This window comes from Moschus berezovskii, chromosome 3, assembly GCF_049115385.1.
Source record: "Moschus berezovskii isolate FMDL1 chromosome 3, NW_MosBer_1.0, whole genome shotgun sequence".
Lineage (NCBI taxonomy): Eukaryota > Metazoa > Chordata > Mammalia > Artiodactyla > Moschidae > Moschus > Moschus berezovskii.
This window is the reverse complement of record NC_142462.1, coordinates 43750134-43762565: the sequence shown is the minus strand read 5'-3', so window position 1 is coordinate 43762565 and position 12432 is coordinate 43750134.

Below are 12432 nucleotides of genomic sequence, written 5' to 3'. Positions count from 1 at the left end.
AGAGATTTACTATGTCTTAGTGTGGGATATGCAGAAATGTATTTTGTAGTTGAGTGATGAAATACCTTGAATAACAGAATTTCATTAGGTATGGGTTTGACACAAATGGCTTTCGTCTTGCCCAGCTCTCCCCATAAACTAAATATCATGTGTTATAACATTTAAGAAGTAAGTATTCTTCCAGTACAAGTAGATGTGGGAAAAATGTGTCACTCTTTTCCTGGGAGATCACTGTGGCTGCTGGTGGGGGACGCAGGTTTCAATTGTTCTATACTACAGAAGTACCACTATCAAAGAATAAAGCTATAAATGTAAGGAGGGTCATAAAACAGTGAGACAGTGAGGAGTTTGAAGTTGAGTGAACACGTTTTCCACCAAGATTTTAAAGCATTTTAGTCTAATGTTTTTTATATATGCATCTATGCAAGTATATATGTAAACCTGTGTCTATATGCGTTTATACATGATTATATATATATATATTTACATAAACACACACATATATATATACACACATATACATGCTGAATATAATTCAACAAAAATTGAATTTCTGTGTCTGTCATTCTGTGCTAAAATTGTAAAAATTCAAAGACAAATGAATACAACCCTACCATGATGGATTCACAATTGAGTTGGAGAGGCAATGTAAGACTGTTGCTGCTGCTGCTGCTGAGTCCCTTCAGTCGTGTCCGACTCTGTGTGACCCCATAGACGGAAGCCCACCAGGCTCCCCCGTCCCTGGGATTCTCCAGGCAAGAACACTGGAGTGGGTTGCCATTTCCTTCTCCAGTGTGTGAAAGTGAAAGTGAAGTCGCTCAGTCTTGTCCGACCCTTAGCGACCCCACGGACTGCAGCCTACCAGGCTCCTCCATCCATGGGATTTTCTAGGCAGTAGTACTGCAGTGGCTTGCCATTGCCTTTTCCGAATGTAAGACTAGCCTCTTAGAAATACATACCAACAATCTCCTAGATGCCATTGAATTATAAATGTTAAAACATATACAAAAGATAATTAATGTCATTTTTGAAAAGTACTTAGGTACTTTTTTAAAAGTGCTTAGTTACTTTTAAAGGAGTACTTAGGTGTTTTTAGGTACTGAGGTATTTTTTCAATAATGTGTAATAAAATATTTTTCTTTTTTCTTGAATGATATAAATCCATGTGTGATTTCTGCATTTTAAGTACAAGTAAAACAGTTGTCTTTGACCTATATCATTATCCTGAAAAATTACCGCTCTCAGATTTTAGTCTTGGAAAAAGCGATAAAGGGTATTTTCAGAAATCCGTCTCAGGATGTAGAAAACTTCAGGTTTCTGATTAGTGCATTTTAAATGGGTCTAAAGGTAAATACCATCATCTGAGTCTCATTCTAAGAAATGGATACTATGTATCTTTAATGTTCTAAAAATAATGTTCAAGTTCTAAAAAGTATGCTTGATAAAACTAATGGGATAGTGGCCTATACATCTTCATTAAATTTCAAATATAAAAAATCATTTTCTTGGTGACTAATAATTACATTTTAAAATTGTTTTTGTTTTTCTTCTGAGTGTTTTATTTAGTATCTACTGGAGAATGAAAAATCATTTTTCAGACTTGCATTTTGTATATACCTTGAAAGAATCTAGAATGAACTGAAAAACAGAGATGAATTCTGTAACACCTTCACATTGATCCTGTTAATTTTTGAAATGAGTCTTGCACATTGCTCAGTGGTTCAAGTAGAAATAACAATAAAAGACTCCATTATTTAACCATTTCATGTAATGGAGTGTGTGTGTGTGTAGTGGGGGAGCTGTGTATAAGCTCAAGTTTGACCCAAGTACCTGAATTATTTTTTTAAATAGCAAGTAAGGAGGCAGTACAGTGTGATGAGAAGAAACCTGGCCTGAGTCCCATTATCAGCTTGGGTACTAATGAGTTATGTGTTATTAGATAATGAACTTCTTGTGGCCTCAATGCCTCCTCTATAAATGAGTTAACCAAATATAGTCTACTTTTCGGAGAAGGCAATGGCAAGCCACTGCAGTACTATTGCCTAGAAAATCCCATGGATGGAGGAGCCTGGTTGGCTGTAGTCTGTGGGGTCGCTAAGGGTCGGACACGACTGAGCGACTTCACTTTCACTTTTCACTTTCACACATTGGAGAAGGAAATGGCAACCCACTCCAGTGTTCTTGCCTGGAGAATCCCAGGGATGGGGGAGCCTGGTGGGCTTCCGTCTATGGGGTCACACAGAGTCGGACACGACTGAAGTGACTTAGCAGCAGTAGCAGTCTACTTTTGGTTCCAGCTAGTGCTGAAAATACTATATTCAGTAGTGTATTTCCAAGTGATAGTCTGAAGTATATCACTTAACATTTTAGCAATATTTAATTATTTTAGTTAGGAATAAAAATTTGATAATTCATATTATTCCATGCATAACTATAATATCAGTTGGGGAATAGTAAATCTAATACACTGTGTCATGAAAATATTTATGATAGTTCTAATGTCAAATTATTACTTTATTAAATAAAACTTAGTTATAAAATATCTCCTATACTAGTTTCTGAAGTAGGTATTTGGGATGAAAGTCATTTGTGTGGGTCTGATATTAAATGTAGTTGGCATGATGCAGAACAATTTAGCTGAGGTTAAGGTTTCTGGACAGTGTTTACTGTTTCTATCATTTGGGGAGGAAAAGTTAAACATCTTCATCAGAGAGGGTTAAAAGAGACTGAAGTGCACAAGTTCAATTTATATTTCTCTCATTTGGTTATATTAAGATATGCATTTCATACAAGGGAAAACATAGATAATGATAATAATTTTAATTCCACTTATTTTAATGGCTATCTATCAATCATTTCCAGATACTGAAATAGTTGCTATGGGGAAGAAAGGAAATGAATTAGATGTGATTCCTGCCCTTGAGGAGGTCCCAGTCTAGTAGGGACAGTTACAACAAAAGAAGATACAAACACAAAATGCGAATTGCTCAGATGGAGCAGATGACAGGCATTTAGCCCAGCTGGGATTTTATAGAGGCTTCCTGTGGGAGATGGTGCCTGAACCAGGTCTTAAATGATGAGTAAGAGCAGGTGAAGAAAGATGAGGTGGTCCTGCTAGGACTTCAAGCAAAGCACAAAGCCACAAAATAGGAGAACATGTGTGAGTGCAGGAAATGGGAGCAATTTTGCCATTAACAGGGTATAAATTGCAAAGAGAAGAGAAAGGAGAAATCAGCAGGGGACAACCAAAGAAGTGTCTATATAGCCATGCTTGTAACTCTAATATAGGTGATGAAAAGACACAGAAGACATCCAAAAGGAGAAAGCCATTGAGAAAATATTTTCAGATAAATGAGCCTGGTTGCAGTGTGAATACTGTAATGACTAGCAACAAGCCTGAAGGTAAGAAGCACAGGTAGGTTGCTCTTGTAACAGTCTAGAGCAGAGGTGACAAGACGAGGTGACATGGCATCTAATCATGGCAGTAGATTATGCAAAGGGGAGAGAAATCAAATAGAAATACGAAGGAAGCATGCTAGTCCTGATGAAATATTTGATAGAGAGGATGGCAAAATGGAATTTTAAGTTTCTTGTGTTGTTATTACAATATTGTAAATGTTGTACACAATGCAATTATTTGCAGTAATTCTCATGCTTTTGGCAAGGATGAATAGAGTTATTAATTGAAATCAGCCAAAAAAGAAGGTGAGCAGATATGCTTGAGCAAAGAGAACAGAGTTCAATTGTGAACTTACTGGATTTAAGAAGATTACTAAGTATATATTTTAGGTTCATAGAAGCAGTTTAGTAAATCAGTTGAAAGCTCAAATGTCAAAGATCGAAGTCTATCTAGGGATTAGGGTCACTGCAGAGAGAAAAAGTGGGCCGAGGACAGAACTCTGGATAACCTTAAGGAACAGGCACAAGAGGGGAGCCCTGAACATGGGATATGACAACTAAGCATGGAAGGAAAGGAAAAGCAACATCATGGATATCTAGGCAGAAGCTTAAGTAAGTCAGCCAAATGTGGGAGAGGGATGTGGAAGCTGTCCTATGCAAATTCTATTTGAAAAGGTGGTTCGAAAATCAAGCTTAGTCCCTACAAGAACTGAGTCAGAATTGGGAACAGAAGCCGGATTGCAGTGGGTTTTGTGAAAATCAACTACAAGAGAATTAATAGTTATCTGATTTTGGTTAATCAGCTTTCTTCCTTTCTCAAATATGAAATGACACAAAAATTCTCTACTTTCCTAGTATCTTGAATTCACAATGAGATTTGAAACATCTACTCTGAAAATGGAAACAATTTAAAACACATAACAGTTTTCATTTATCATCACTGCCCTGGGGAATTTGATATTCTTTTTTCCAAATGACTTGATTTAATTTATCTTTTTTTAAAATTTTTCCCTAAGTGTTATTACAGACTCCTCATAGAAGTTGATTCACTGATTACAGTGTAATATCATGCCCTTAGTTTTTATGGTAGGATGATATAACAAATGATCTCAGGAGGAATACTCTTCCAATGTCTGCAAAACCACTAATTCATTATACCAGTCAACATCTCAAATAATGATACACATGATAAATTTCTCCAAATATTTAATGCCGGGAAGCTTTTCTCTGATGAAGCACTGATATATTACCTTTTGATCAGTCAATGAGAACTTATTTCTTTTTAACCTTGGTTGATGGGAATTTCAAAATGAAATTTAATGTTCACAAGTAAAAACCAAGTTTTTCTAGTTTCCTGGTTAATTCCTGGAGAGCACCTTTTCTTTTCTTTTTGAGTTTTGTTATTCTGTACTATTTTAGTCATATATATATATATATGTCTATTTCCTGAAGTCCTCTTCAAATGTGATTAAAAAAGATTAATTAGCAACAACAATAAAATAATGGTAATGAAGAATTTGGTCAACATTTTATTTCGTTTTCTATTCTTTCCTTTTGAAATTCCTTTTCCTCCCACATAAGCCCATGTTAGAAGAAAATTATATTTTGGGTATTATTTTATTAAAGCTAAATTTCTTGAGCATTTAAAGTCAACCATTTCCTTCTTTTTTCATATACTTAATTTCAAGGAAAGCAATACAACAAAACTAAATTCTAGCTTGAGGAGCATTGCCTATTAATTTACTATGCTTATCATTTTTAATTATATAATCCTTAGCCTAGAACAAATATCAGTGGTGATTTCTCTTTCAACACATTTAGCTGCATTTAGAACTACTTGAGATTGTAATCTATTTCAAACTGATTTTCAAAATAGTATTCTCTTTTAATAGAATACTTTCAGTGTGTTGCCCTTATGCTTCATTGTCCCTAAACAGCATTTTCTAAGAACAGTGTGAAGACTGGTAGGTGCAAATAATGAATATAAATTATGAATTAAGGAATACCAGCTATGGACTTTTACAGTTTGAGTGTAGGCAGGAGAATTGTAGAAGTGGAATTGATATTAAAACTAGCAAAATCTGCTTCTTTTTATAAGAAGTCCCCAAATATTCTTTACAAGATAAATCCCTTCCCATCCTCATGACCCATCTCAAATGTCACTTTATCTCTCAGCCCATCCCTAAAATTCTACACAGTTATCAGTGTCCATTTTTGGATTCCTGACATTCTGTTCTTAACAATTATAATGGAACCTCAAAATACACTGTAATGATTTGTTTAAAGTTCATCTTCCTTCCTCTCTTCACAGAAAGGAATTGTACCTTCCTTGCCTTATAACCTAAGCAGTGAGTAAAGGGCACTTAAGAAAGCCTAGTTTTGAAACCTAAAATATATGAATGAAGGATGGAGGGAAGGATGCAGACATGAATGAAAATTGGAAAATAATGAGGCATTACTCTAGAATTTAAATGTCACTTTCTAGATAGTCAAGGTGATATAGAATTGGTGACAACATTTCTACTGATGACATGAGGTAGCAAGAATAAGAGACCTAGTAAGAATTTGAAAATGTTGGAAAATAAAACTGTCTCTTGTGAAGTCAAAGTTAAAGCAACACAGTGACCTGGACTTGCAACGCAAAATTACTGCTTAGACATCACCTGACTCTCAGAACAAAAAAACTTGAATTGAACATGCCCGATGTATGAGCATAGAAAGGTACACATCACAAGGAAGTAGAATAGCCATGAAGGCACAGAGGAAAGACTCCAAACCAGCTCATGTCTGTGTTCAGCACTCAGACTGTACACTGGACTTCCATTATTTGAAAAGGGGAGATCGTCCTAACACTATCATGAAAAAACACGCATCCACCTACGTTCCCAACATAATGTGCTTCAACAGCAAACTGTCTTTCCTTTCTCTGGTTTCAAGCAGCATGCTTATAAGGAGAGAATGTGATTGGCATGATAATATGAGCATTATGGGTGTTGTGAGACTTAAGTTTCTTTTTGTAACTTGACAATAAATATTCTGATTGATTACACAGTAATAACATGCATTTGGTTTTTGATTGTTCACAATAAGCCAGATGCCCTTATCACCACCTCACATAGTATATACATTTTAATTACAAGGATTTTTATTGTCTTCCTCCTTTTAGTAGTTAATCTCCAGGTCTAGTATGCTTTATTCTCTATTTCTAACACCAGGAATAGTACCTGGTACATGGTAAGTGTTATTGTTTATTAAATGAATGAATTTATAACACACCCATGAGTATAGTTATGAAAAAGTAATGCTCAGAAACAAATATTTTTTTTCAGTGCCATATAGAAAACATTCAATGTTTTATAATAGGACTGACAAGATCGTGGTATCAGTTTTTTTAAGTGTATTATTATTACTATACACCTACAGATGAACTATTAAACATTAATATTCATTGAGCAAATATTTACTGATGATGATCCTTTTTGCCCTTTATTTAAAGACTATGCAGATAGTAAAAGATAATCTACCTTCAGATTTTCTAATAGATATAAAAGCAGTTGGAAAAGTAGCTCTCTCTATTAAGAATTTAAGAATCTGTGGAAATATATTATATGGACAATTTTTTTTAGAAGAAAATAGCACAACAGAAGACTAAATTCAAATTATGCCACTGAGAATAAGAAAGATATTGTGTAATAGCCATTGCCTCTGAGTCATGTTAGGCAGAATGACAAATGGACGATAATACACATAATGACATGGCAGTCTTTGACTTTGCACAGAGGCCCATAAATATTTTGCACATGCTTGGAATACATGGATGTCCAGTTGACAGACTCTCCAAGAAAATTCTAAAATTAGATACCAGCTCTAAATTGGTATCAGGAATTTAATAAAAAAGGGATGTCCTCAGAGGCTTTTAGGTCATCACACAAACTGGTCTTCATTGTGTTTTATTTGGAAAAACAGAGTACAAAGAACTGAACATTAAGACTTCCCCCCCATATTGCAATCAGTTTGAATAGCAGCAGATATGTGATTCATGTTAATTGTGCCAAAACATCAGCAGCATGAATACTAAATTATTCACCATGTTCACAAACTGTCAAATGGGGCAAATAGCCAACTATTCAAAATAATTGCAAAAAGATTGGCACAGCTGTAATGTGTTTTCAGTGTGTATTCTCTGTCCTCCTAAAACCAATATTCAATGTAGTGAAACGAATGCTGCTCTTTGACAGACTCAGGGGAGAATTTAGATTTCATTCATAAGTACTTCAAGCAAAACTTATTTATTTGTACTATAATTCTCTCCTCTCTAATAACTTAAAAACACCAAAATATGTCCAGATAAGGAGAAGTTAGCAATAAAAAGACAACGCTCAAATATATGTTGATTGTGTGTTGAGATGTGCTTTGTCTCCTATCATTAAAAGGGAACAATGTTATTTCTAAACACACATAAAAAATTTAAGTATGTAAGAAATTTAGCTTCCATTTAAAATTTTATGTTATAATAATAGTGCTTGCTAGCTCTACCATGTTCTACAGTGTTTAAATACAATTCTTTTTTAAAAGGGAGAGAACGAGGGGGAGCCAAGGAGGGAAAAAGAAGGGAAGGAGAGAGGGAAGAATGAATAAATCAAACAAGGCAAGGTTTAAAATCTTTCCTTTTAAATATCTTCCTCTGGATACTTACATCTACCCTTTAACTTTTACAAGCACCCATTCTTCTGCCAGTAAGAATAAACTTATGAATAAATTCACACCTAATTGTACTATTTTGAATAAAGCTTCTAATTTCCATACCTACTCATCATCAGTTACTATTATTTAATAGAAATAACATATTTTCCATTCATATGGGCTATGCAAATAGCTTAACATTAAAATACTAAACTATTTAAAAATTATTTTTATAAAGAACTTTTGAAATGTGCTGAAGATTTTATAGCCCCATTCTGGTTAATAATTAAGAAATATTTGATTGATGATGAGTATTTATTTATGATGGAAAATGAAGAAAGAGGGATTATTATACAGTAAATTTTCTTGATAGATCTCAAAAGGAATTTAAATTTAATCTTAGAGAAATGTTAATAATGAAAAATATTATTTTCTACAAACTAATATGATAATATTATGTTTTTATCTCTAAAATAAAAAAATGACACAGGCAAATTTACCCTAATACCAAATCTGAGATTTAAATATATAAAATATTGATATATTTTTATTAAAATTGTCTCCATTTATGCATAATATTATTATTAAGGATGCTTGTGCCATGCTATAGTAATAATTGTACCTTTCAGAAGAGCATTATATTTCCACTTTATCTCAGTGTGAATAAATTGAGATAAAAGTAATTCATTAAATAAGCTCAGATACTTGTACATTTATTTATGAATTTGCAAAATATAATACAGATATTTTTCCTATATCAGGTTAGGAAAAAGCATTTTTCTCATACAATGTTAATTTACTGCATTTATATTTTATCAAAATATCCAGTTGTCATTTAATATATAATTTATACTTAAATTTTTTTTCTGTTGTATTTTTAAAACAGAGACACAGATAAACTGTATTTCAGAATACCAACAGGAAAAATATTTTCAAAAAGAAAACTAAAATATGGTTTCTAATTATTAGCTGCCTCTTCCTTTGGGAGGGTTACAATTGACCTTAAGCTTAGTCATACAATTTGTTTTGACAATGAAAAATGAACAATGCTGCTGTAACCTCTGAACAGAACTTTTAGAACCTTCTTATAGTTCTCCCATGTTTCTTTCTCTCTATTATGTTTCAGAGGAGGTTACTCCTTCAACTTGTAGCCCAAGTGAAGACTTGGATCAGAGACAGAGGAAACTTGCAAAAAGGTACAAAGTGAGCAGGCAATAAATCTTGAGATTTGGTGCTGTGTCTACAGAAACATTCTTAAACCTAAGATGACTGACATACTGTTGCTTCTCATCCTACCCTAAGGACCATCTTATTGTTCTTAAGGCCTATTCTTAAGTTATTTCCATTCAAAATCCCCATAATTTGAAACATTTGTGGCATGATTCCTAGATCTGCATATTTAAGATCTTTGCTCGTCACTGAGATTTTCTAATATTGCGTAGAAAATTTAAGTTGCTTTATCATAGAAGAAGAGTTGTGCCAACAACTAAGTTATATCTATTACTTCAATATAGAATGCTAAATAAAGAGAATTAGTATTCTTAGACCTGGTAAAAATTTGTATGGGATTATATGATCATGCCTTCTGCATTCAAATGAGTTAAGGATTATTATTAATAATCAATAGTTCTCTTGCTTCCCAGTTCAAACTGATGTATACCAGAGATAAAATAGTCTAGGAAAAATTGCTTAACTTTAAGGAGAGGAAGTCATTTAACATTTTATAAACTTCAGACTATTTAATTTGTAGATATTTTTAGAAATATCCAATTGATATTGAAAACTCCAAATCTACTAATTATTTTGTGGCCTTAATGAAACCATTCAATTTGAATTTATAGTCATCAGTTGAAAGTAAAAGTGATTCAGTCATGTCCAACTCTTTGGGACCCCACAGACTGTAACCTGCCAGGCTCCTCTGTCCATGGAATTCTTCAGGCAAGAATGTTGGAGTGTGTAGCTGTTCCTTTCTCCAGGCGATCTTTCCAACCCAGGGATTGAACCCAGGTCTCCTGCATTGCAGGCATATTCTTTACCATCTGAACCACCAGGGAAACCCAAAACTAATCAGTTGGCCTTCATTAAATCATGGAGATGAATTTAATTTAATTTCTTAAAAAGAAATAAGACAAAATCAAAAATAAATGAAGTATTAGTGTGTTTAGGGATTCAAATAGCATATAGTAATATAATATAGTATATAGTAATATAATTGCCACATTTAGTATGATCTCAATTTCCTGTAACTTAGTCCTTTAATTTTTCATAACTTAGAAGAACCAACTTTAAGAGATGAAGAAATACTACATTTTGTATTTGCTCTTCACCTACCTATTTTCAATTTTGGCATGCCTCCTTTTCCTAGGATCCCAACAATTAATGTCCTAATCAAAATAAGATACGTATTTTGAACTTTTACTTACAAAAGAACTATTTTTTAAAAAATGTTGAAATAGAGGACCCACAAAGCACTCAATGCTCCACTCAAAAAGACTAACTCTACATAATCAGTTCCCTTTGGGTTCTACTAGTGGCTCCACACTAATAACAGAAAACTGACAAGCCACTGAGGGTGATATTTGATTATCTTCAATGGAAACTAAAAGAACCTTTGCTAAATTTCTTGCCTCTAAGAATCCTATATTTTCATCTACTTCGTAATAAAATGAATTAATTATGTAGGGCCTGGCAAGAGATAAGTACTCTTTTCTGACGTCTGTTGAAGGTCCCTAAAACAAGTCATCACTGTGGTCTAAAGAGTGTGAATTTTGTGAATCTATGTTGAATATGTATAGAGATACTATGAAAGTTCAAAGCACAATAACCATAGTTCCCAGAGAAGCACACAAATAACCAGTCACAGAACTTCCTTCATCATGCATGTCCATAGTACAAAAATTTGCATGAGGATATGATTTTCTTCAGTGTTACTTACTAATACAATCTAGTAGTCATTTCTCTCAAAATTCATTTTTATATTACTGAGAATCTTCTCAAGATAACAAGATATATGTCAAGAAAAAGAACTGTAGGTTATTGATTCTGATACTTAAGTTCTATATAGTTCAATGATAAAGTGATCAAAAAGATTAAACTGAGACTTCAAGTCTTGTACCTGTGACACTGGATATAACCTCTAAACTATGAATATCACATCATATTTCCACGTATTCTTACACTTATAGATCAAGTAGAAGGACATATCACCAATAATAAATACTACAATGCAAATTAGGTTACCAAGACTTCTGTTACAAACATTGAAATAAAATATAGATGTCTAGACATATAAGAATAGATCCAAGTAGGACAATACTTCAGTTATAATAAGTGGACAGGATAGGATGTTAGGAAAAAAATTAAAGTCTCATATTGCCTTTGGCAATTTGGTATAACTGAAAGGGTTGGAAATGACAATTGCTGACAAAGCAAATACAAGTAATTAGTTTTGCTTTTATTTCAAAATTTAATATGAACTGTGAGCACAGGATAGATTTTTCCAAAGAATAATGTACATTTTTTATATAACAGCTATTTTTGATAAATTGCATTACATTCAGTATAGAGAGGTTTATTGGCTCTAAATTAATATTTTCAGCCTTATTCATTTATCCATTAAATCCTTCTTTAACTACATAATACCTACCATGTGTGACACCTATGCTAGGGTCATGATTTTCAAAATTGGCTCTGTACTGGCATCACTGGAGAAAATTGTTCAACATATAAATATGTAGAAATTACTCCAAACTTTCTGATTCAGGATTCAAAGGAGTGGAGCATAATCATCTGTGCTTTCAATACATATTTCAGATGGTTCTTATGCCAGAAATAGACATTAAATAAATTGAAAATGTTTCTGAAAATAAGATACCGTTATAACAAAATCTTTACACACTATGAAATAAATTTTCAGAGCAGACTCACCGGGGCAATCTAGGAGGCAGATGTATTGTGGTAAGAAATTTGCACCTTCATTAAGGTGGAGATGTAAAGAGAGGGGAGGGAAAATGGAATGCTAACAATAAGAAAAGTGTCATAGCAAACAATGTTTTTGGAACTAGGGTAGGAAGAAAAACCATTAGAGTATTAAAGAAAACTGGTTTGTCATTTTTATATACATAGGGAAATGTGTGTGTTTGTGTGTGTACACACTTGTCCAGCTAACACTGATCTGTAAATTGTTCCCTTTAATGATTGATATAGAGGTTAACCCACTGATGGAGTTCATATCTTCCTACTAATCTGTTTCTAAATATCAAAGTATCTTCATATTTTCAAGAAAAATAAACTCATTCGATGGGATTACATATAACTGTATAACAAAACCAAAAATTTTAGTTATTTAGG